The 18,446-nt window shown below is 37.8% G+C and overlaps 1 protein-coding gene and 1 long non-coding RNA gene across 5 annotated transcripts in view; one reads left to right on the forward strand and one right to left on the reverse strand.

Moving 5' to 3' along the window:
* SERAC1 (serine active site containing 1) overlaps nucleotides 1-18,437 on the reverse strand; it is a 69,779-nt gene extending 51,342 nt beyond the window's left edge. Inside the window, exons 1-3 of one of the 4 annotated variants that reach the window (XM_049114011.1) lie at nucleotides 18,304-18,437; nucleotides 10,636-10,741; nucleotides 244-348 (exon numbers count right to left, since the gene is read on the reverse strand). The gene's annotated coding sequence lies outside the window, so the exon portion shown is untranslated. Of the gene's footprint in view, nucleotides 1-243; nucleotides 352-10,635; nucleotides 10,742-18,303 lie in introns of all 4 variants that reach the window. The other 3 variants (XM_049114013.1, XM_025422631.3, XM_049114022.1) reach the window with 3 other exon arrangements.
* On the forward strand, nucleotides 5-17,500 carry LOC125755722 (uncharacterized). The gene is made up of 4 exons (XR_007412869.1): nucleotides 5-146; nucleotides 437-476; nucleotides 14,384-14,565; nucleotides 15,576-17,500. It is a non-coding gene; the product is annotated as an uncharacterized LOC125755722 (long non-coding RNA).
* Nucleotides 18,438-18,446: the final 9 nt, after the last annotated feature.

Consider the following 18,446-nt stretch of genomic DNA (forward strand, 5'->3'; position numbering starts at 1 on the left):
ATCTTTGGATAAGACTTATTTTCTTTTGTTTTTTCTACAAAGGAAAAGAAGAAAAGTGTATTGAGGGATTCATGTGAGAAAAGATCTTTTGGTTCAACATATATAAAGTCCTAGCAGCTTTACACAGATAAAGGGGAAATTACTTGGTGTGTATGTGTGTGTGTGTGTGTGTGTGTATATACACAATAAATGAGATATATATATATTAAAAAATATGTTGGAGAAAACACAAAATAGGGGCACCTGGATGGCTCAGTCAGTTAAGCACCCGACTCTTGATCTCAGCTCAGGTCTTGATCTCAGGGTTGAGTTCAAGTTCCACGTTGGGCTCCACATGGGGCGTGGTGCCTACTTAAAAAGAAGAGAGGAAAAAAAAAAAAGAGAGAGAGAGATAACACAAAATAAAAAGCTTTTATGTTTTTTCTTGTAATTCCAGCGCATCAATTGGTGACTAAACAAACCGGTTTCGGCAAGAGGTAAACTTATAAAGGTCACTGTTTTAAAGGTCATTGTTTCTTCATTTCTCACTTGTTTAATGGGTATCCATGAGACATAAGAATACTGGTGAGGACTGCAATGAAGTAGATGTTCATGTAACCAGGTTAGAATCCAATGTAAACTACTTTGAATTTGTTTATAGATTTGCATTTTACTACAGGACAACTTAAGGAAAACAAAAGTACCTATTGCTTCTTTCAATCCTGACACCACAAAAACAATTAACTATATAAAACATTATACAAACACTCTTTGCTATTACTTCTCTGCCTTAAAAGCTTCATATTGTTAACTTAAACATCCCTCACTCGCCACCACCATAGTATGCTTCCTTCCTACTAAATCCTGAAAATAAATCTAAATCTACTGGAAATAGGTCCTCAACTAATTTCCTTCTGGGTTTCCTAGATGACATCACCTTTGCAGCTCTCTCCAGAATAAAAGGCTCCATTTCTTTCTTTCTTTCTTTTTTTTTTTTAAGTATGTCTTGAAGCCAGCTCTTAACTAGCTTCATTCTTACTGGAGTTCAATTTGCCAACATATAGTATAACCCCGCTCAGTGCCCATCAGCCAGTCACCCCACCCCATCCCCACCCACCTCTCTTTCCACTACCCCTTCTTCGTTTCCCAGAGTTAGGTGTCTCTCATGTTTTGTCACCCTCACTGATATTTTCACTCATTTTCTCTCCTTTCCCCTTTATTCCCATTCACTAAATTTTATATTCCCCAAATGAATGAGACCATATAATGTTTATCCTTCTCCAACTGACTTATTTCACTCAGCATAATACCCTCCAGTTCCATCCACGGTGAAGCAAATGGTGGGTATTTGTCGTTTCTAATGGCTGAGTAATATTCCATTCTATACATAAACCACATCTTCTTTATCCATTCATCTTTCGATGGACACCGAGGCTCCTTCCACAGTTTGGCTATCGTGGACATTGCTGCTATAAACACCGGGGTGCAGGTGTTCTGGTGTTTCACTGCATCTGTATCTTTGGGTTAAATCCCCAGCAGTGCAATTGCTGGGTCATAGGGCAGTTCGATTTTTAACTCTTTGAGGAACCTACACACAGTTTTCCAGAGTGGCTGCACCAGTTCACATTCCCACCAACAGTGCAAGAGGGTTCCTCTTTCTCTACATCCTCTCCAACATTTGTTGTTTGCTGTCTTATTTATTTTCACCATTCTCACTGGTATGGGGAACCCCGGGTGGCTCAGTGGTTTAGAGCTGCTTTCGGCCCAGGGCATGATCCTGGAGTCCCAGGATCGAGTCCCACATCAGGCTCCCTGCATGGAGCCTGCTTCTTCCTCTGCCTGTGTCTCTGCCTCTTTCTCTCTCTCTCTCTCTCTCTCATAAATAAGTAAATAAAAATGTTTTAAAAAATTAAAAAATAAATTTTCAAAAAAAAAAAAAAAAGGCTCTATTTCTTACTATTTCCTCAGAGTTCTTAATGACTTCTCAGCTCTCCAGCCCCAAATAACCTTCCATCCCTCACTTGTCTGGGAGTGAGAATTAAAATAAGTATTTTTTAAGATTTTATTTATTTATTCATGAGACAGACACACACACACAGAGAGAAAGAGAGAGAGGCACACAGACACAGACAGAGGGAGAAGCAGACTCCCCACAAGGAGCCCAATTCAGGACCCGATCCCAGATCCCAGGATCACACCCTAAGCCAAAGGCAGATGCCCAACCACCGAGTCACCCAGGCATCCCTAAAATAAATATCTTTAAAATAAGTCTTAGGCTTCTAGAGTGAGCATTCCCATCCCATTCTATTTAGGATTATCTCGGTTACCGGATTTTGATTGGAACTGAATTGAATTTACTGATTCATTTGGGAAGAACTGATTTTATATGGAGTCCCTCCATTCATGAAAAGTTACATCTTTAATTTTTTTTTAGGTCTTTTGTAATTTTCTTCACAAGGGTCAAACATTTTTCCTTTCTGTTTTTTCCTTTCACGGGAAATACATACACAAATGTATAAAATGTAGAGAGAGAAATCAAGAGAATCCCATCAGCTTCAAAAATCAACACGTGGCCAATTTTGTTTCATCTATACCCGCTCTGTCCAAATAAATTTCTATATGATAGATATTTCCTATATCTGTACTACCAGTGAGAAAATACAGAGTGTGATTAAGGAACTAAAATTTTTATCTTATTTTTTTTAAGATGTTTATTTATTTATTCATGAGAGACACAGAGAGACGCAGAGACATAGGCAGAGGGAGAAGCAGGAGCATGCAGGAGCCCGATGCGGGACGCGATCCTGGAACTTCTGAGCCAAAGGCTCAACCGCTTGAGCTCAACCACTTGAGCCACTCAGGTGTCCTTATCTTATTTATTTTTAATTTAAATAGCTACATGTGGCTACTGGATTGAACAGGGAAAGCTATACCAAAAACCACATTCATTTTCCATCACCACCCCACCCCTTTATCTTGAAGCAAATCCAAAATATCTAATAACTTAACCTTGTATTTCCTTAAAAAATTAACTACCATATGTCAAAACAAATATCATCCAATATCCAATGAGTGTTTCAATTGTTTAATAAACTTTTATTTTACTTAGCATTGGTTTATGACTGTTTTATTTGGATTTTCCTCTTTTTGAATTTGTCTTAATAATATCCATTTTTCAAGAAAATAGGTACTCAAGTTTTTGAAATCATTAGCATAAAATTGTTTATGCTATTTTAGTTTTTCATGCCTAAAATTGCCTACTTTTTGTGTTGTTGGCATTGCTTATTTGTGCTTTTTTTTAACTTTTGGGCAATCTTGTAGAAATTTATTAATTGAAACGTATTTTTTATTATCTATTGGTTTTGCGAATCATCTCTATTTTATTTTCTATTTCTACTCTTCATTATTTCTTTCTTTCTTTCGGTTCATTCTGTCCTTTTCTTAACTTCTTTAAAATAATGCATAACAAATATATTAGGAACATTTCTTAATCTTTCATAAATGAATTTAAGATGATAAATTCACCTTTAAATTTTGCTTTACCTAAATTTCACAAGTCCTGATATTGCCACCATGACTGCCTCCAATCCATGGGTTGTTTAGGGTTGTTTTTAGTTTCCAAACATATGAAATTTCTAAAGATTTATTATTATTATTATTATTATTATTGTATTAGGTAACTCATATTCTTTGGAATTGCGGAGACTTGTTTTGCTACTTGGTAATAATCAACAGCTATAAATGTATCACACAAACTTATTCTTACTTATGGCAGAATTTAGTTATATTCATTATAACAAGTTTGTTAATTGTGTTGTTAAGTTTCCATAGTCTTACTAATCTTTGTCTCTATGATCTACACAGCACCTGAGAGAGGTTTTTAACAACCTTCATAGTGGCTTGTGCATTTGTCAACTTCCCCTTGTAGGTATCCATTATTTCTTTAAATTATATATTCATTCAACAACTATTTCTCTAAGTCCCTATGAACCAGGAGTGTTCTAGGCACTAGAGACGTAGCAATAAGCATGAAAACTATGTCCTTGCCTTCATATATCTTACACTCTATTGCAGAACTCCCCAATCGGTGAGTCAAATGAATACTATCATTTGTCATGATGTGAAAAGATGTCATTATGTATGTGCAAATTCATGATTAGGACCATACCACCCAATTCATCATCATATATGCATCCTTGTTATTAATATTTATTGCCTTAAATTCTATTTCATATAATAACAGTATTTCCTTAACAAGTATTTATCATATTTTTCCCGATCATGCTTATAATCTTTTGGTATCATTTATATTGAATTTCAAAACTGTCTTTTAATAGATTAACCCATTTACATTTATTGTGCATTGGATAGATCAAGTTTTACTATCCTTTAACTGGTTTAAAGCTATACTATTTTTTAAGAAAATAACTGCATTTTAAACATGCTATATAAAGTGTAACCTTAAGCAATGCTGTATCCTTCCAAATGAGTTGTTTTTAAAAGCAGTCTAAGTATCTACCAACATTTTTGCCAATTTCTTTCCTTACCATTGGTTTTTACCTCTACAACTTCCTTCTGGGTTCAAATCTCTCATGATGAAGTTATATCTTTTGGTAGTTCTTTCATAAAGACCTACATGTAGTTAGCACTCTCAATCTTAGCATGTCTGAATATATTTCTTTTTTTTTAAATAAATTTATTTTTTATTGGTGTTCAATTTACCAACATACAGAATAACACCCAGTGCTTGAATATGTTATATTTCAATCTCTTTCTTAAAACATAGTTAGCTGGGTTTAGAATTCTAGATTAACAGGTGGTTTCCTCCAGCACATTAATAATATTTCCACTGATATTTCATCTCGTATTTCTTGTTGCTCATGAGAAATCCATTGCAAGCCTAATTTTTGTTTCTTCATAGGCAAAAATAATAAAGAGGTTAAGAATGTTCTCCGTAGAACCATACTCCCTAGTGTCAAATTCAGCTCCCCTAACAACCTGTACTGACTGTATGTTTTACAATAACTTTGACATTTTGAGGTCCTCAGTACCCAGGTGACTACCTCTTCCAGATTTGGCTAATTTCTAGAAATTTTAAACTTGCTTATAGTACATCTTTCATATGCAAGCCAACCAATCTATTATAGTCTACTCTCAAACACCTCCCTATCACACACCAAGTCAATATTCTCTCTGCCCTGTATCAATGCAGGACCAAGTATCAAATAACTAGGGACCACCTTTATAGCCTAGAACCTATCAAAATTATTCAAACTATCCAATCCTAAACTTGTTCAGTTTGCCTATTATCTCATCCATTCCTTCCCACAAATACCATAACAAAGGCTCTGGCCCATGGTTTCCCCTAAATTTTACCCCTGACCAATCCTGACCCTTCTCCATGTGGTCCTATATAGTGTGGTGTAGCCCCTCCTCTTGGGGACTATAAATAATAATAAGCTCTTCTCTTAATGCAGTCACCTCTGCCATCTTAAAATACATGATTAAAACAAAATCCTGGGTATATTTTAAAATACAACCAGGCATAGGATTATGGGCTAATTAACCTCTGTGTCTCACTTTCGTTTAGGACCAGTTTAAAAGGTTATTATCAATATTATATGAGCTAAAACACGTAAAGCACATAGAACAGTACCTATTTCAAGTTAAGCGCTTAATAAATGTTATTTATTGTGATCATGATTATTATATTCCACCTGGCAAGGGTTTTTAAAATTTTTTAAGAAGATTTTCTTTATTCATTTGAGAGAAAGAGAGCACACACCTAAGTGGAGGAGAGGCAGAAGAGGAGGGAGAGACAAACTCCCCACTAAGCTGGGAGCCTGATGTGGGGCTCAATCCCAGGACCCAGAGATCACGACCTGAGCTAAAAGCAGACACTTAACTGACTGAGCCACCCAGGCACCCCCATCTGGTAGTTTTAAAATCTGTTTTTGATATTCTTAAACTTTTCTACTTTTATGTCTGGGTATGCGTTTGTTTTTATACATCCTGCTCAAGATCTGGTGTGTTCCTTCAATCTTAAGAACTTGTAATTTTCTTCATTTCTGCAATATTCAGGACAATTATCACTTTGTCCTTCATTCAATTTTTTCCTTCTGATCTCCTATTAAATGTATGTTAGACTTTCTTATTCTGTTTTATAAACTTCAATTTCTTCCATACTTTCTTCCTTTTTCTCTCTGACATGGATTAAGAAAGAGCCCCAAATCTATCTTCCAATTCATGAATTGTGTTTTTTAGCTGTAGTTAGCCTGCCATTCACTCTATTCACTATTTCACTAACTTTTTTAATTTCTAAAATTTCTAGTTGGCTCACCTTCATACTTGCCTGCTCTTTTGACACACTATTCTGTTTTTGTCTTCCAGTATGGCAGAGTTGCTTAAGTGGCCACAAGTTATTCCTTTTCCTATTTCCATGTTTTTTGGTAGTAAACTCCTATACTGACTCTGGACTGGCCTTATACCTGACTTTGGCCATAAGATCGTAGAAAAATGATGCAGGCAGAGACCTGAGATGCACTTGCATTGAGGCTTCCGTTATTGCTGCTCTTGGGAACCCATGACCACCATGTGAAGGTGCCCACATTAGTCTGCTGGATGATAAGAGAAATGTTGCCCAATATCCCGATTAGTCCAACAACCAATTCTAACTGAAAGCACCAACTGCCAGGCATGTGAGGCCATCCCAGACTAATTCACTCCTAGCTGACCCTACAAACCTCATTTCTAACCTTTAGACTGGGAAGCAATAATAAAAAGATTGTTTTAGCTATTTGGCTTTGGGGTAGTTTAAAATGCAACAAATAGCTAACTGATACATATGGTTTCTAAACCTTCCTTTACACTTTAAACATAGTATAAAGTTTGTCTGTTGGAACTACTATTTCTAATAATTAGGGCTGGTTATCCTTTTTGGTAATCTGTTTGCTTAAATTTTTTGTAATCTTTGATTAAGAGGTCATCTTCAATGGGAATATTTTCTACAGGAGTCCTATATGCTCTGAGCCATAGCAGACTTTCAAATTTTCTCAAAATATAAAAGGTATTACTAATTTACAGATTTCTCAACTTGGATTCCCAGCATTATAAGGACAGTGTCAATTCAAACCCCACAAACATAAGTGGTGTATACTTAGAGTTCCAATTTCCACTCTTTCATGTTCCTGGTAAAGTTTCCAATGCTATTTCTATAGTCTAATGGGAAGAAATCTTCTAATCCCTATCTCCTTGAAGGTATATGCCTTTCGGTATCATCTTTAACTCTACATGTGTGGTAAGTCCAAGTAATTAAGTTCTCCATCAGTTTCTAATAATCCTGTAAATTCTTCAACCTTCCCTCAGTGCTATGACTTTCTTCTGAGTTTCTTTTTCTCCTCCTTCTCACAATTCCAAGTTCTATTACATTTTAACTAAAGTTTTCATGTGTGTGAAAGAAGCAGAGGGTTCTGCCTGGAAGTAAAAGTAATTTTTTAAATCTAAGCACATTTTTCCTTGCTTCAAATCTTTCAATAATTCCTCATTGTCTAAATCAGTATCTCTTAAAAATTGTTCTCAGTTTCAGAGGAAAAGTAACAATTTTGTTCATACACATTGTTTTTCATTTTAAGGTGATTTAGATATGATAATACCCTGTTAAATGTTCAGTTCCAAAGTTTTGACAAATGCAATCAAACCAAAATATAAAAACACTCTTACCAATCCAAACATTTTTGTGCCCTTTTGTTACCAAATCTCTTTGATACCAGTTTTGGAAACCACTGATTTGTTTTCCTGACCCTAGTTTTACCTTTGCAAGAATGTCATATAAATGGAAACATACAGAATGTAGCCTATAAGTCTGATTTCCTTTATTTAGCAAAAAGCAATTGAGAATTATCTGTGTTGTTATATCAGTAATTCATTCTTTTTACTGGCTAGTATTATTCCATACATGGATATTACTGGTTTGTTTATACATTCCCCAGCTGAGGGATATTTGGGTTGTTTCAGCTATAAACATTTGCATACAGTTTTTTTTTGTATGAACATAAATTTTCATTTCACTTGGGGAATAATCTAGATGTGAGTCAAACATAAATCTATTTTAACTTTATAAGAAACTGCCAAACTTTTCCAAACCGGATGTACCATTCTGTATTCCACCAATAAATTATTGGAGTTCCAGATGTTCTGTAACTTCATTCATACTTGATATGGTCAGTTGCTTTTATTTTATTCATTCTAACAGGTGTGTAGTAATAGCTCATAATAGATTTAACTTGCATCTCATCAATGATCAATGATATTGAACACCTTTTCATGTGTTTATCTGTCACCTCTATTTTTTCCCTTTTTACTTTTTTTAAAAAAAATTATTTAAATTGAATTTAGTTAACATTTAGTGTATTATTCAGTTTCAGGGGTAGAATTTAGTGATTCATAGTTGTAAATTACATCAAGAGCTCTCCTTAATGCCCATCATCCAATTACCCCATCTTCTCATCCAACTTCCCTCCAGCAACCCTCAGTTTGTTTCCTATAGTTAAGTCTCTTATGGTTTGCCTCCCTTCCTGTTTTTATCTCATTTTATTTTTCCTTCCCTTCGCCTATGTTCATTTGTTTTGTTTCTCAAATTCCACAATTAGTGAAATCATTTGGTATGTCTTTCTCTGACTTATTTCACTGGCATAATACCCTCTAGTTCTATCCACCTCGTTACAAATGGCAAGATTTCATTCTTTTTTGATGGTTGAGTGATATTTCATTGTGTGTGTGTATACATATATATATGTATGTACACATATATACATATATATACATATACATATATACATACATATGTACATACATATACATATATATACACATATATGTGTATATACATATACATATATATATACACATATATATGTGTGTACACACACACACGGGCAGCCCCGGTGGCGCAGCGGTTTGGCACCTCCTGCAGCCTGGCGTGTGATCCTGGAGACCAGGATCAAGTCCCACATCAGGCTTCCTGCATGGAGCCTGCTTCTGCCTCTGCCTGTGTCTCTGCCTTTCTCTCTCTGAATAAATAAATCTTAAAAAAAATTTATATATATATAATATATATATATATTATGTATATATAAAATCACATCATCTTTATCCATCCATCAATGGACACCTGGGCTCTTTCCATATTTTGTATCTGCCATCTCTATTCTTTAGTGAAGAGTATATTAAAATCTTTTGCCCGTTTTTAATAAGATTGTTTGTTGAGGATCCCTGGGTGGCTCAGCGGTTTAGCACCTGCCTTTGGTCCGGGGCGCGATCCTGGAGTCCCAGGATCGAGTCTCAAGTCAGGCTCCTGGCATGGAGCCTGCTTCTCCCTACCCCTGTGTCTTTGCCTCTCTCTCCCTCTCTCTATGTCTATCATAAATAAATAAACAAACAAACAAATAAATCTTTTTAAAAAAAGATTAAAAAAAAGATTGTTTTCTTATTGAGTTTTGGGAATACTGTATATATTCTGGATAAAAGATCTTTGTTAAAAAAAAAAAAAAAAAAGATCTTTGTTAGATATACAATTTGCAAATATTTTCTTCCAGTCTATGGCTTGTCCTTTCATTCTCTTAACTGTGTTTTTAGAAAGCAAAAATTCTCAATTTTGACAAAGTCAAATTAATCCATCTTTACTTTATGAATGCTTTTGCTGTTGCATAAAAGAAATCCTTGCCTAACTCAAGGTCACCAAGATAGTCCCCTATACCTTTCCTTACAAGATTTATAGTTTTAGGTTTTTACATTTAGATTTATATAATCCATTTTAAGTGAATTTTTGTATAGGGTGAAAAGTATTGGCCAGAGTTGTTCTTTTTACAAATAAATATGCAATTTTTTTTACAAATAAATATGCAATTTTTTTCAGAATCATTTGTTGAAAAGACTAGCATTTCCTCATTTAATTGCCTTTGCATCCTTGCTAAAAAATAATTGTGTCATGGCCATGTGTATACATGTCTACTACTACATATTGTTTCATTAATCTGTATGTTGACCCAATTATTATATTGACTTCCTTTTTGACCCACAGAATATTTAGAAGTGTGCTAATTTCCAAATATTTGGTTACTTCCAGGTATCTCTGATTTTTAGCTTAATTCCACTGTGGCTGGAGAAAAGGCTTTTTATATTTTCAATTTTTAAAAAATTTGGTTTGTTCTATGGCACAGAATATGGTCTCTCTTGGTGAATGTTTCATATGGACTTGAATGTACATTCAGTTGTTTTGGGGCAGAGGGTACAAATGTCTACTAAATCAAGTTGGTTGGTAGTGTTTTTCAGGTCTTCTCCTTTCTGATTTTATGTCAGCTCATTCTGTTGATTACTAACATAGCAGTAAACCATTAAAGTCCCTTATAGCTAAATTAAGGAGTCTGAAGTTTACCTTGAATTATAGGAAGCTGTTGGGGGATTAACCTTAAGAAATGGAGTAACATGGTAAAAAAATTTTTTTAAACTTGACAAGACTGCGAATAGTCTGGAGAAAAGCCAAAGCAGCAGTGGCAAAAACTAATAGAGACGCCTTTAATGATAATCAAGGAGAAACGTGTACTTGATTTAAAGCAGCTGCTCTGGGATCCCTGGGTGGCTCAGCGGTTTAGTGCCTACCTTTGGCCCAGGGCGCGATCCTGGAGTCCTGGGATCGAGTCCCACGTCGGGCTCCCAGCATGGAGCCTGCTTCTCCCTCCTCCTGTGTCTCTGCCTCTCTCTTTCTCTATCATAAATAAATAAATAAATCTTAAAAAAAAATAATAAGATAAAATAAAGCAGCCGCTCTGGGATGCCTGGGTGGCTCAGTGGTTGAGCATCTACCTTTGGGCTCAGGTCATGATCCTGGGGTCCTGGGATCAAGTTCCATATCGGGCTCCCCATGAGAAGCCTGCTTCTCCCTCTGCCTATGTCTCTGCCTCTCTCTCTTTCTCATGAATGAATAAAATCTTAAAAAAATAAAATAAATAAAGCAGCAGCTCTGAGAAAAATGACCTAACAGATTTAGAAACTATTAAGAAAACAGATTCTAATAACCACTTGAAAAAGGTGGAGAATAATGAATAACAGGGAGATGGTTATAGTTCTCAGTTTCTGGTTTGGAATACTGGGGATACAGGGGTTATACAGGTAACATTTACCAATATAGGGAAATACAGGAACAGAAATTAATTTGGGAAGGATAAATCCCAATTTCATATGCTAAGAGTAAGGTTCCTTTAAAATATTCACAGAAGATGTCCACTACATTATATGGGTTCAGCAGATAGGTCTAAGCTATACAGATTTGAGTCATTAGCACATATCATTAATTGAAACTATTTGTTGAGGTGAATTTATTGAAGAATAGTGTATAAAAAAGTCCTTCTAAAAATGCATTTTAGGATTTTCAGATTATGAAAATGCAGATTCTAAGGCACTATTTTATTTTTATTTTTTGAAAAGCACTTGTTAGCATTTAATGAACTTCCCCCTATGTGGCTTCAAGCTACTAGAACACAGGCACCCCCCCCCACACACACACACACCCTTTATCTTCTCCTCAGCTTTTCTACTGAAGAATTTGGCTTTAGGCACTATTTTAGATTGAATTTCTGTTTTTAGTCTCATAAGGCTGCAACCAAGATGTTAGCAGGGCTGCATTACTTATTGAAAGCTCGGAGCGAGAACTCAATTCCAGGCTCTTTCAGAGTGTTAGCAGAATTCAGTTCCATGCAGCTGTCAGAGTGAGGTCCTGGTTTCCTTGCTAGTTGTTTTCTGGGTGCCACCCTCTGGTCTTTGCAGGTAGCCTTCTACAGCTCAGAACCAGCAACAGTTCATCCTTTTCACATTGCCTTTTATTCTGGCTCTTCTGCTCTCCTATTCTACTTTAAGGTTCCATGTGATTATATTAGGCTCTTTCAGATAATCTAAAATAATCTCCCTAGCTTAAGTTCTAAAACTTTAATGCTATCTGCAAAGTCCTTTCTTGCCACATAACATAACATATCCATAGGTCCCAGGGATTTGGGCATGGACAACTTCAGGCAGTGGTCAGTATTCCGCCTACCGTAAGCTACTATGAGAGTTCTGATACGACACTTTTTATAGAGGTTTTCGTTTTTCATTTATTTTGGGTAAGTACCTAGGAGTGGAGCTGCTGGGTCATAGGGCAGATATATGTTTAACTTTGTAAGACACTGCCAGATATTTTTCCAACATGATTGTACCATTTCACACTGCAACCAATAAGGAGGGAGTATGAGAGTTCCAGTTGTTCCACATCCTCACCAATACTTGATGCTGTCAGCCTTTTTGGTTTTAGCCATTTTAGTGAGTACATGGTAGTATCTCCTTGTGTTTTTAATTTGGAATTCCCGGAAAATGATGTCAAGCACTTTTTCATATTCATGTCAGCCATTTACATTTTTTTATAATTTTTATTTATTTATGATAGTCACAGAGAGAGAGAGAGAGAGAGAGAGACATAGGCAGAGGGAGAAGCAGGCTCCATGCACCAGGAGCCTGATGTGGGATTTGATCCCGGGTCTCCAGGATCGCGCCCTGGGCCAAAGGCAGGCGCCAAACCGCTGCGCCACCCAGGGATCCCTACATTTATTTTTGTATGAAGTGTCTGTTCAAGTCTTTTAGCCATTTTTAATTTGGACCGTTGGTGTTTTAAATGAGTTATCGGGGCACCTGGGTGGCTAAGTGGTTGAGTAGATTGCCTTTGACACAGGGCATGATCCTAGGGTCCTGGGATCGAGTCCCACATCAGGCTGCCCACAGCGAGCCTGCTTCTCCCTCTGCCTGTACCTCTGCCTCTCTCATGAATAAATAAAATCTTTTTAAAAAATATAAATGAGCTATCAGCTCTTTATTCACTCTGGAAACAAATTCTTTATCAGATAAATGTACATATACACTACAAATATCTTCTCCTAGTCTGTCACTTGTCTATTCACTTTCTTAAAGATACCTTTTGATGAAAGTTTTATATTCATGTCTCTTTTATCAAACTTTTCTTCTACTTCTACTGCATTCTGTGTCCTGTCTTAGATATTGCTGCCTACCTCAAAGTCACAGAAATTCTCCTAGAAGTTTGTTTTACCTTTTACTTCTAGGTCTTTGATCCATCTCAAATTAATTTTTGTGTATTGGGTTAAACAGGTTTGGTTTCCCCCCCCCCACCATGATATTCAATAGTTTCAGAATTATTTGTTGAAAACATTTTACTTTCCTCACTCAATTGACTTGTGCCTTGTTTGAAAATCAACTGTCAGGACGCCTGGGTGGCTTAGCAGTTGGGTGTCTGCCTTCTGCCCAGGGTGTGATCCTGGGATCCAGGATTGAGTCCCACATCGAGCTTCCTGCATGGAGTCTACTTCTCTCTCTGCCTGTGTCTCTGTGTGTGTGTGTGTGTGTGTGTGTGTGTGTGTGTGTTTCTTATGAATAAATAAATAAAATCTTTAAAAAACAAAAAAAATGAAAATCAACTGTCTCTAAGTATGGGCATGTCTCTGGACTCTATTCCATTTCATTCATCTCTGTTTACCCTTATGTAAATACCATACCATCTTGATTAGAGTTCTATAATAAATCTTTACGCTAGATAGTACAAATTCTCTGGTTTTGTTCTTCCTTTTCAAGACTGATTATTCTAGGTCTTTGGTACTTTCATATAATTTTAAAGTCAGCTTGTCAATTTCTAATTTTAAAAAGCCTTTGGGGGATCTCTGGGTGGCTCAGCGGTTTAGCGCCTGCCTTTGGCCCAGGGCACGATCCTGGAGTCCCGGGATCAAGTCCCACATTGGGCTCCCGGCATGGAGCCTGCTTCTCCCTCCTCCTGTGTCTCTGCCTCTCTCTCTAGGTCTATCATAAATAAATAAATAAATAAATAAATAAATAAATAAATAAATAAATAAATCTAAAAAAATTAAAAAATAAAAAATAAAAAGCCTTTGGGATTATGACTGTGATTGCATTAAATGTGAAATACTCATTTTAAGTGGAAAACAGAGGAGAAATTCTGAGGACACAGAAAGTAAGAAAGGGGAGATTATGAATACCAAATGAAACAAATACTCAAAAACTCCATTAAATTTAACAACAGGGAAGTCACCAGAGCTTTCACAATGGTAGCTTCATTGCCCTGTTTGCAGAAAAAAACAAACTATAACAAAATATCCAATTTCCTCTTCGTTCTTATTACTAAAACACCTGAATTGTAGCTGGCTGAATAAAGACTATATTAACTATTTTTCCCTATAGTGAAGTGTGATCACTGATCAAAAACCAGTTAACGGGCTATATGTGGATATGTCACATGCAACTTCTTCGAAGTATCCTTAAAAGAGTACCTTTTCCTTTTCCTTCTTGCTATGTGCAGGAGACAATTGGAATTCAAGCAGCCATTTCAACCACGAGGTAGCATTCTACACTGGCAGAACAGCAACAAAGAAGAGCCCAAGTCCCTGGTGATCATGGAGCTGCTGCCACACCAGCTATGGCCTGCCTACCTATTAGGGCACCTGGGTAGCTCAGTCGGTTAAGCGCCTGCCTTCAGCTCAGGTCATGATCCCAGGGTCCTGTCCAAACCATGCACAATCCCTGCTCTCTGCCATCTAAATACATCCTCAATCCATCTACCTTTCTTCATCTTTACGGTTACCCCTCTAGTTCAAATCACCATCATCTCTCATTTGAAATAATTCAATAGCACCCTCAGTGTGCTTTTTGTAACTTATGAAATCCTTCCCAGAGAGATGAAAAAGTTCTGGAAATAGACACTAGTGACAGTTACACAAGAACATAAATGCCACCAAACTATACACCTAAAAGTGGCTAAAATGGTAAATTCTATGTGAAAAAAAACCTTTTCTGTAAACTATAGCCTCCCATATATTTTTCTAAATATTATATAGATGTCCTTTGCACTGAAGTCCTTAATCCATCTGGAAATTTCTGTTTGGACAGAAACAGGACTCTAATTTAGTCTTCATTCTATATGGATACCATGTATTTCAACATTTAGTGAACATTTAGTGCGTCCCCCCGTTTTAGAATACCACTTAATGGTATACTAAGCTCCCATATTTATCTGGGTGTGTTTCTAGGCTTTCTATTCTATTCCATCTGACCACTTTTCTATCCCTGAACCAACACTATAGTAATTAATACTTAAGTAGTCTTAATTATTATGGCTTCATATTAAGTTTTGATATCTGGGAAGAAGGGACTTCATTTAATCTTTTTTATAAAATTGATTTAGCCATTCTTAGTCCTTTGGCTTTCCATATATTTTAGGTTCAGCATGTCAAGTTCCATGAAAAATTATGTGCTATTTTAATTGGAATTCCGATGAATTTGTAGAATGGAGGAAAACTGACACCTTTATATATTGAGTCTTTCAACCCATGAATAAGGTGTATCTCTTCATTTACTTGGGTCTTCTGTTATATGTTTCAATAGAATATTGTAATTCCTTCCCTAGAGGACTATACAATTTTAGTTTGATCTATTTCTAGATACCTTTAGTTTTGAATACTATTACAAATACCTTTTTAAATTAAAATTCCTAGGGATCCCTGGGTGGCGCAGCGGTTTGGCGCCTGCCTTTGGCCCAGGGCGCGATCCTGGAGACCCGGGATCGAATCCCACGTCGAGCTCCCGGTGCATGGAGCCTGCTTCTCCCTCTGCCTGTGTCTCTGCCTCTCTCTCTCTCTCTCTCTCTCTCTCTCTCTGTGACTATCATAAATAAATTTAAAAAAAAATTTTTTTTAAATATTAAAAAAAATAATAAATAAATAAATAAAATTCCTAGTTATTGCTGGTACGGAGATGTTATTTTTTAATTCAGAAATCTTCCTGGGGGCGCGTGAGTGGCTTAGTGGTTGAGGGTCTGCCTTTGGCTTGGGTTGTGATCCCAAGATCCTGGGATCCAGTCCCACATCCGGCTCCCTGCAGGGAGTCTGCTTCTCCCTCTGCCTGTGTCTCTGCCTCTCTGTGTCTCTCATGAATAAATAAAATAAAATTTAAAAAAAGAACAATGAACTCTTCCTTAAGGTCATTTTTTTCACCATTGAGTAATACTTCCCTTTCCTATGATTTGTGCTCTTTCCCCTTACTTTACCAATTCATGTATATGTATGCCTACACATATACACACATATTTTTGTTATGTTTCTGGGATGTTTATTCTATTACATTGTTCTGTCTCATACTACTATCACACTGTTTTGAATGCTGTAGTTTTATATTTTGATACAGTATGTCTAAACTTTTCTTAGCTATTTATGTTAGTTTACTTTTCCAGATAAATACTGCACCTATTTTGCATGTTCCTCCCCAGAGCCTACCTAAGTTATATAATTTGGGGGCTCTGAAGGCCATTCTGACACTACCTAAGTTATATAATTTGGGGGCTCTGAAGGCCATTCTGACACCCTTTAAACAAAGTAGCCTTTCTAATCACTCTTTATTACATCACCATCTACCTTCTTGTTAACTGATTTTGGGATCTTCCTCCCCCTACTATAATTACTTGTTCATCACTGTATTCCCAGTGTCTAGAACAGTGTCTGGCACATACCAGGTGCACAAAAATGTTTGCTGAATAAATGGATGAGGATTTTAAATCTGGATAATTCAGAGAAACACAGGAAGGCAGGTTCTGAAGTCATGGTGAAAGAACTAGCTCAGTTTAAGAGGAAGTGCTTAGATTACTCACAGGTGATTAATGTGTAGGCCTCAGGACAGCACCGGGGCACAAGTGTGACAAGTTACTGAGACGGTCAAGGAGGAGAGCGCATGAAAGAAAGAAAAGGAAGAAAGAGATACTTGGAAATAACAAGTGCTGACAAGGATGTGGGAAAAAAGAAACCCTTGTGCACTGTTGGTGGGAATGAAAGCTGGTGCAGCCACGGTGGAAACCAGTATAGAAGTTCCTCAAAAAATTAAAGAATTACCACACAATCTAGTAATTCCTCTACTGGGTATTTACCCAAAGTAAATGAAAACATTAATTCAAAAAGATACAAGCACCCCTTATGTTTATTGCAGCGTTATTTACAATAGCCAAGATACAGAAGCAGCCCAAGTGTGTATCCATGGATGAATGGAAAAGCAAGCACGATCTACATATGCAATGGACTATCACTCAGCCTTAAATAGGAATGGAATCTTGCCATTTTAAATACAGACGGATCTAAAGATTGTAATGTTAAGTGAAATAAGTCAGTCAAAGATAAATACTCTAAGATTTCCCTCCTGTGTGGGGATTTAAGAAACAAGGAAAAAGGGCAGGCCGGGTGGCTCAGCGGTTTAGTGCCCGCCTTCAGCCCAGGGCGTGATCCTGGAGACCCGGGATCGAGTCCCACGTCGGGCTCCCTGCATGGAGCCTGCTTCTCCCTCTCCCTCTGCCTGTGTCTCTGCCTCTCTCTCTTTCTGTCTCATAAATAAATAAAATAAAAAAAAGGGTACACTTACAGTGAGGAGCAATAGGTAATGCATGGAATTGCTGAACCTTTATATCACACACCTGAAACTAACGTTACATTCTATGTCGATCATACTAGAAAAATTTTAAAAATAAAAAAAATTCTAAAAAATATAAAAAAAAAAACACTTTGTATGAATCATACCTAGGGCGAGCGCAGAACCAATAATACGGAAACCAAAGGGGGGGGGGAGGGAATGAGGGCTAGAAAACGGGAAATGAATGTAAGAGCTGGGTTCATAAATCGCAGAAGCACCAGAAGCGCTAATCTGCAGCGTTAGCTTAATTGGGTAAGTACAATTTAACCTAAGGAACCTAAGCAATAACCTCATACCTCCAGTAGCAACAAATAATTAAACAGAGAGCCCTATTAGACTACACATCAAAATCTGAGGAAAGGACTAATTTTGGAACCCTCTGGGGTCTTAACGTGACCGTTCGCGGCTTAAAAACCCGTCAGCACCTGATCTATGCATCCTTTCGGGTCGGAGCTGCACGCCGTGGTCGGGCAGGCTCCCCTCTGAATGAGACTGCTGCCTGCTCCTTATCACCTTTCCGCGACCGGGCAGTCGGGGCTCACGGCCCCGCAGGTGATTTCCGGGCCTCACACAGAAACCAGAGCTGGGCAGCGGCCGAGGAGGAGCCGGGCGGCCGGCGCTCCGAGAGGCCCTCCGCCCGGCGGCAGGTGGCGAGCCGCTCGGGTCAGCGGGGCCGCCGGGGGCCGCGCCCCCGCGCCGCCCTCCTCGCTCCCCGCCGGGCCCGCCTCGCCCACGCCCTCGCCCGCCCCCGCGAGCCCGGACTCCGCTTCCTACCTGCCGGCACGCGGCCTCGGCCAGCCCTCGGCGGCTCACCGCCGCGCCAGTCGGCAGGGAGCCCACCCTCCGCCGCCGCTCCAGCCTGAGCCCCCGGGCCGGCGACCGACGGCACGTGATCCCGCCCCCGTCGCGTCGCGCCC

The sequence above is a fragment of the Canis lupus genome, chromosome 1 (assembly GCF_003254725.2).
Source record: "Canis lupus dingo isolate Sandy chromosome 1, ASM325472v2, whole genome shotgun sequence".
NCBI classification, from domain to species: Eukaryota; Metazoa; Chordata; class Mammalia; order Carnivora; family Canidae; genus Canis; species Canis lupus.